The 6,000-nt window shown below is 42.7% G+C and overlaps 1 protein-coding gene across 1 annotated transcript in view; it reads left to right on the top strand.

Moving 5' to 3' along the window:
- Nucleotides 1-2,613: 2,613 nt before the first annotated feature.
- NRG1 (neuregulin 1) overlaps nucleotides 2,614-6,000 on the top strand; it is a 302,969-nt gene continuing 299,582 nt past the window's right edge. Inside the window, exon 1 of the mRNA XM_064501188.1 lies at nucleotides 2,614-2,658. The gene's annotated coding sequence lies outside the window, so the exon portion shown is untranslated. The remainder of the gene's footprint in view (nucleotides 2,659-6,000) is intronic.

The following is a 6,000-nucleotide window of genomic DNA, read 5'->3' as shown; positions in this document are numbered from 1 at the left end:
ACTGCTTTGAAGTTGCAGTGCTTCAGGACACTCACAAAAAACTAGAGTGGCCAAATAAGTTAACCAGCATTTGGGCAGAGAGGCTCCTACAAGCCTTATATTTGAGAAGCGTTTAGTTTTAACGGTTACAACTTGAGGGTGGTTTTGTTGGTGTTTCCCTCAACAACCCCGTTTCTGAAATCATTAGAGAAGAACTTCATCTTCCATGTAAAGAAATGTTTCAAGAAATAAAGACACAACAAAAGCAGTAGTGGTTTATTGGATAATATCAGACAGTGAAAAGGCATTAGTAAGGAGGCAAAGGCAAAACAGGCAAAGAAAAGGAGGGGAAAAAAAGCTTTGGGTTATATATGAACAATGAAAAGAGATGCTACTGTGCAAAAAGAAGTGAAGAACAGCACAAATGGTGGCTGGAAATTGAAAAGGACTTGGAATAGAAGGAGGGAAAATTCTAGGAAAATCTTTGTAAACAGTAAGAAAACTTTAGAAGTATCTTCTCTGATAAACAGGAAGTTAGTGAAAGCCTAAGTAGATGGGGTGATACCTGTCATTTTTACTAGATATGAGAAAACAACTTTGGCAAAGAAAGGAAAATAGCACTGAATAAAAAGTAGATTAGACATTAATGCAATTAAAAAAAAATAGCCCAGTGCCTCACCTATCTCACTTGTCTCTCTGGAGAAATTGTATGCTCCTGTTACACATGAAATGAAAATGGAACAAGAACTCATGCCCTTTTTTACTGATTCTTTTAAGCAATTCTGAAGGGTCTGAAAGAGTTTGGGTTATTGCTGCCTTTTAATGAAAAGCTGTTGTGAAAGGGATGGAGACAAGCAAGCACACAAAAACCAGGTTGGAGGTTGGAGCTTGGAGGTTGGAGTCCTCAGTCATACTGGCTCATAAGTGGCATCTTAAAACTTTGTATGCTGTTAGGGCTTGGAGTGATGCTCCTATATCCTACTTGAGCTGATTCTGCTGCAAGGTAGAGACTATAAATGTGGCTTTGCTCATCAATCTCTGTGTTTATAAGATACAAATTAATTTAATGGCATTGTTCTGTATTTGCATAAATGGGTAAAAGCATCTATCAGCAACAACTTAGCATTAACTGCTCTTTGATTAGTACAATAAGCATTTTTAGATGGCGTAATGCTGAAGTATGCTTCTAGTGCTTTCTCAAGTGAAGACTTAACTCTGCATCTCCTCTTTGAAATATCTTTCAATTAAATGTGAATGCTGCTTTATCATCCATCTTCATTATTAAGTAGTACATGTTGCCCAGTCAAATTGTGTGAGAATAAGTCAAGAACGGAGATCATTTAAAGAGAAATGAGAGCTTAATAAAGATATTCCTCATTTAGGGAAAGACAGCAAAGCCCACTTAATATTGGCTTAGTATTCAGGGAGAGACTGAGGACTGAAGGACAAATGCCAAACTGCTCTCTTCCTCACTGAGAAAATCTCCTGCTGTCTACATGGCCATGTGTCTATGGCACTTCATTGTTTGATTTGTAACAGCAGCACAGAAGCTTTTTCCCCTTAAAAGCCCCCAAAAACTGTCAGATTCCTTGGTTTCATCACAGTGTAAAGACCTGAGTGTCCTCCATCAGTAATGCAGGTAAAACAAGGCCATATGAGCTAAGTCTGCAACCCAAATCTCAAGCAAATGAAAAGGCAGTAAAACCAAAAGAGGAGAAAGATTGGAAATGTATTGAGCATGACCTCAAATAGTAACATAGGTGAGCTCAAGTGCTCTCAGCCTGAGAGGCTGCCAATCCACCTTGGGTGTCTCATGTACAGAGCAGTATGTCTGGAGTGAAGGACGTCAGAGCAGCCTGATGACTGCACCTCTGCATCTTCTGCAGGCAGGGATTATTCCCTGCGTAGCAAATTCATTAGTGCAGTTTGCTAAGGAGACGCATATCATGTTAACAGCACAGCTTTTGCTGATCTGAGTCAAATATACCCTTATTACCAAAGAGGATTTGGATTACACATTCCTGAGGAAACACGGTTAGTTATTCATACCGAAAAATGTCGCCAGGCTACTTTTTCTGTTGCATCCTATGTCTGTAAATGAATAGGACTGCAAGTCTGACCTGCTCATGTTTAGCATTCAGGTCCTAAAGTATGCCTCTATCCTTAAAGAAAAGCTGAAATAATAACCCAGGCATGCTGACAGCCTGATCTGCAAGGGTTTTATATACCGCTGAAGCCCTACACTTGCCTGTGCCTGCACTGCCAGCTCTGCAGCTTGGATGCCCTCCACCCTTTTTAACGATCTTAGTAAAAAGCATTTCCAGGGGAAAGAAGCATTTTTCAGACAAAGTAAATGAGTGTCTTTTGCTGGACTTGAGGCCACCAGCTCTGTCAGATTTCTTCTGAGGGGCATGTGGAGTGTGTGCATGTGAATGGATGTGTCTGTGGCAGGGGGAAAAGGGATTTACAAAGTGACGCGGTATTAACACAGCACCAGAGGCTGTCTTCAGTTTCTGTTCAGTGAGATGATCTAAAAATCCCCTTTTCTCCTCTTTCTTTCCCCCTTCCCTCCCTCTCTTCTCTTCCCCCATTTACTGTCAGGAAGGGCCACCTCTGAAGGGTCAATCCAGCATGGCCTAGCGCCAACACAGACGGATCTCAACAGCAGTTACAACAACAGTAAGTGAATTTACAATTAAGGGACTCCTTGAAAAGATGTTGTTTTGTTTACGTGGAATGTGCAAGAACTCTGCTGAGGACTTTGGAGGAGGGAGGGGATACGTTTGTCACCCTTAGCTCCCTCTTGTTGGACCAGCCTGCAAATTTTTGATGGATCCTTGCAAGCCTTAAATACAAGCAGCTTTTACTGAATGATACAGGGAGCATGATGCATGAGGGCCAGTGCTGGGGCATAATGTCAGCAAAACAGGCTTCAGGAGCTGGATGTTGCTTGGAGATAAATGGCCACCAAGAAAGCTCGAGACGCTTTAGCTAAGTAGAAAGCAGAGGCTGGAAAGTCATGCACAGACAGGGCTCTCCATTAAATGGTTGCTTGCCCAGCCCTTGACGTGCTGGAGTGAAAAGCCACCAGTCTCAGATGAGTGTAGGAGCACTGATCTACTGCTAGGACAGGCAGAAAAACTCTGCTTGCAGGTCTGAGGTAATTCAGCTGCTACTGCTTCAATTCTCTGATGCTCCTTGTCCTGGACAGAAAAAGGAGGATGAGCCCTTGCATGGTATAATACACTCTCTCTCTCTCATTTTGCATACACACAACACTATCCAACACTTGTGGTCCCAGCCCTCAAAGGCCTTTCCTCCTATTGCATGTGTATTTGGGATTGTCTTATAGGTTGTAGGAAGAGAAAGAGAAAATCATTACATGGGGCAAATTATAAAGGGCACCCACTTGTCACTGTTCCTGCAAGGTACTCTTGTCACATATTTTCCTCCTGGGGAGTCCCCTGGGACCAGCAACCTCTGGTCCAGCACCACAGAGGAGGTAAGTGAAAAAGGAGTGGAGGAGTAGAGAGGATGAGAAGGGGTGAGGGCAAATGGAGAGAGCAGCAGAAGGGAACAGAGATGGCTGTGAATAGATCTGGAAAAGGTAGTTCTGGCTTTCTGGAAAAGCAGTCTGGAGGGCTGAAAATGACAAGTGAGCTAGCTTTTAGGCAAACCGTCCAGTTTGAGACCTGGAAGAACCTCTCCTCCTCACACACACACTCCTTTGAAGTCAATATGACAAATCTAGCAGGGTCTGAGAGAGCAGACCCTGCGTCTGTCGCTGGTTCCAGACTGACCACCAGGGCTATATAATTTCTAGCATCTTCTACATTTACGGAAAGGTAACATAAAGTAGCTGCGATCTACTGCATAATGATGGGTTTGCCTCTGTCTTCTCTAGTTGTGTTGTCCTCAGCATAGTTTTAACATTTTCCATGCATCTGATAAACACTGTATCTTTGGTACATTTATGAGGATATAGCTTGTTATGAATGTATTAGAATGTGTTAAATTCTTGCTCACAGACCATAAATATAGCTGTAATAATGTTATCATGATCTATGCAGAAATCTATCCTTTTTCTGCAACGAACAGTGGAAAATTTACAGCACAAAGCAACAGCTCACTGCTTTGTGACTCTTAAGCCAAGGACTGGTTGTTTTCTTCTTGCCCTACTTAATTGCCTTTTATAGGCTTGAGTGAGTCATACTGGGTTTTTCCCCCTTTTAGTTTTTCTTAAGTCCCACAGTTCGTGCAGTCTGATAGTTGCCTCTGTAAACTGTTGCTGGGAAGTGTTGATATCTTGGGCAGTGCATCAAACCAGATGTTTAAGCAGCTGTAGCCCCAACCCTGTGAGCAGTTCCACATGCCAGTAAATGTGGGGACACAGGCCTTGAGATCAATGGGACGACTCATTCGTGAAATTACCGCATGTAGTTGAGGGATCTGGGCCTGCTTTTGTGCCAAATGGAAATAGATTTTAAAATCAAACAGCATCTCCTGAAGATGTGATGCTGAGCACCTGGGGAGTTTAGGCTGGTGCTTGGCTTCTCATAGGATGCATCTAACAATCAATGAAAGGGTCTGAACTACAGCACATGGTTTACATTTTAGCAGGTCCTGGATGAAAAAAACAGTAACAGAAAAAGCAGCAACTTCAGACATGGGCAGACTCCTAGTTTGGGAGAGGTTGAGCTGGAAAATAATTCTTTTGGGACTTAGAAACCTCTAAAGGGATATACTATTGTGTCTTCCTTTTACCTTGCCTAGTCTTCAACCCTGTATTGGTCCTTCCTGCCTGTCTAGAACAGCACTCAGATTGGGGAATTTTTCTTTTCTTTCTCAGGTTGTTACAGCACTTAATCAAATTGAAAGAAGCATCGTGGTTAGATCTGAGAGCCTTCTTTGAATAGTGGTTGATTTGGTTATGTCTGATGTGCTTCTTCACCAGGAAGAAGAACAATTTGAAGCTACTTTATATGAGCTTAGTAACTGTGAAATTCAGGGGACAATATCAAGCAGGTGAACTATCAGGCAAAGTTATTAACAATGTTTGATCAATACACCTCATATTTGTTTTTCCTAACTATGAGTATTTAGCCTCTCAATGTCTGTTGATCAGAGACTGCATCTGCACAGCTCAACTTTGAAATGACTGTAGACATGCAATACTTGGGGACTCCCAAGAGCATCTCAGAATGTAGCTACTAGGATTTTATTATTTTTACTATTATTGTTATTATTAAGGATGTCCTCTGTTGGGGCTCTGTTGAATGACTAAGCCTTTTGGAAACACTCAGGAAGAGATGGTGTATCTAGATGGACAGAACTAAGGACAAGATGACAGAGGGTTTTCAAGCCCTGTTTCCTGGACAAGCAGCAGACAGTCTCCTTCTGAGAGTGGGACAGCACTGGAACAGAGGATGAGAGTGTGTGCAATCCTCATTCTTGGAGATATTCATAACTTCACTGAACAAGGCTCTGAACAACCTGATCTAGCTTAGCAGTCAGACTTTGAGCAGGGGGGTGGGCTAGGTGACCTCCAGAAGGCCCTTTCAACCTATACTGTTCTATGATGCTATTAGCAGGCAAAGTCCTGTGTGTTTAGGTTAAACACCCTGATACCTGGTCTAGCATTTGAGCTGCAGAAAATGTCCTCTGTCTTTGGAAATGAGCTCTTTCCTCCAAAACCACCCAGTAGTTATTGTCTTCTAGTAACCTGCAGTGGAGAGGAGAGGAATGTGATGGACATTTTGCATTAAATTAAAATCAAGTCTGCTACATTCACAGAATAGGTAGGATTCAAGGGAATGAGGACTGGAAGGTGAACTGATGATCTTAAGCAGGCAAAGAGAGCCTGCTCCCCACAGGACTGACTCTGATCAAGGCTCTTGTGGACTCAAGGGCAGGAGGACAAAACTGTCCCTTCCCAGAGATCCTGGGAATCAGAGCTGGAGGCAGCTCATTCTGACAGCATTGTTCCTGTTGTGCAGCTAAATTGAACAGGTCAGGTCCTGG

The sequence above is a fragment of the Dromaius novaehollandiae genome, chromosome Z, assembly GCF_036370855.1.
Source record: "Dromaius novaehollandiae isolate bDroNov1 chromosome Z, bDroNov1.hap1, whole genome shotgun sequence".
Taxonomy (NCBI): Eukaryota; Metazoa; Chordata; class Aves; order Casuariiformes; family Dromaiidae; genus Dromaius; species Dromaius novaehollandiae.
The sequence above is the reverse complement of the archived record's forward strand: the minus strand, read 5'-3'. Positions and strand labels throughout refer to the sequence as shown.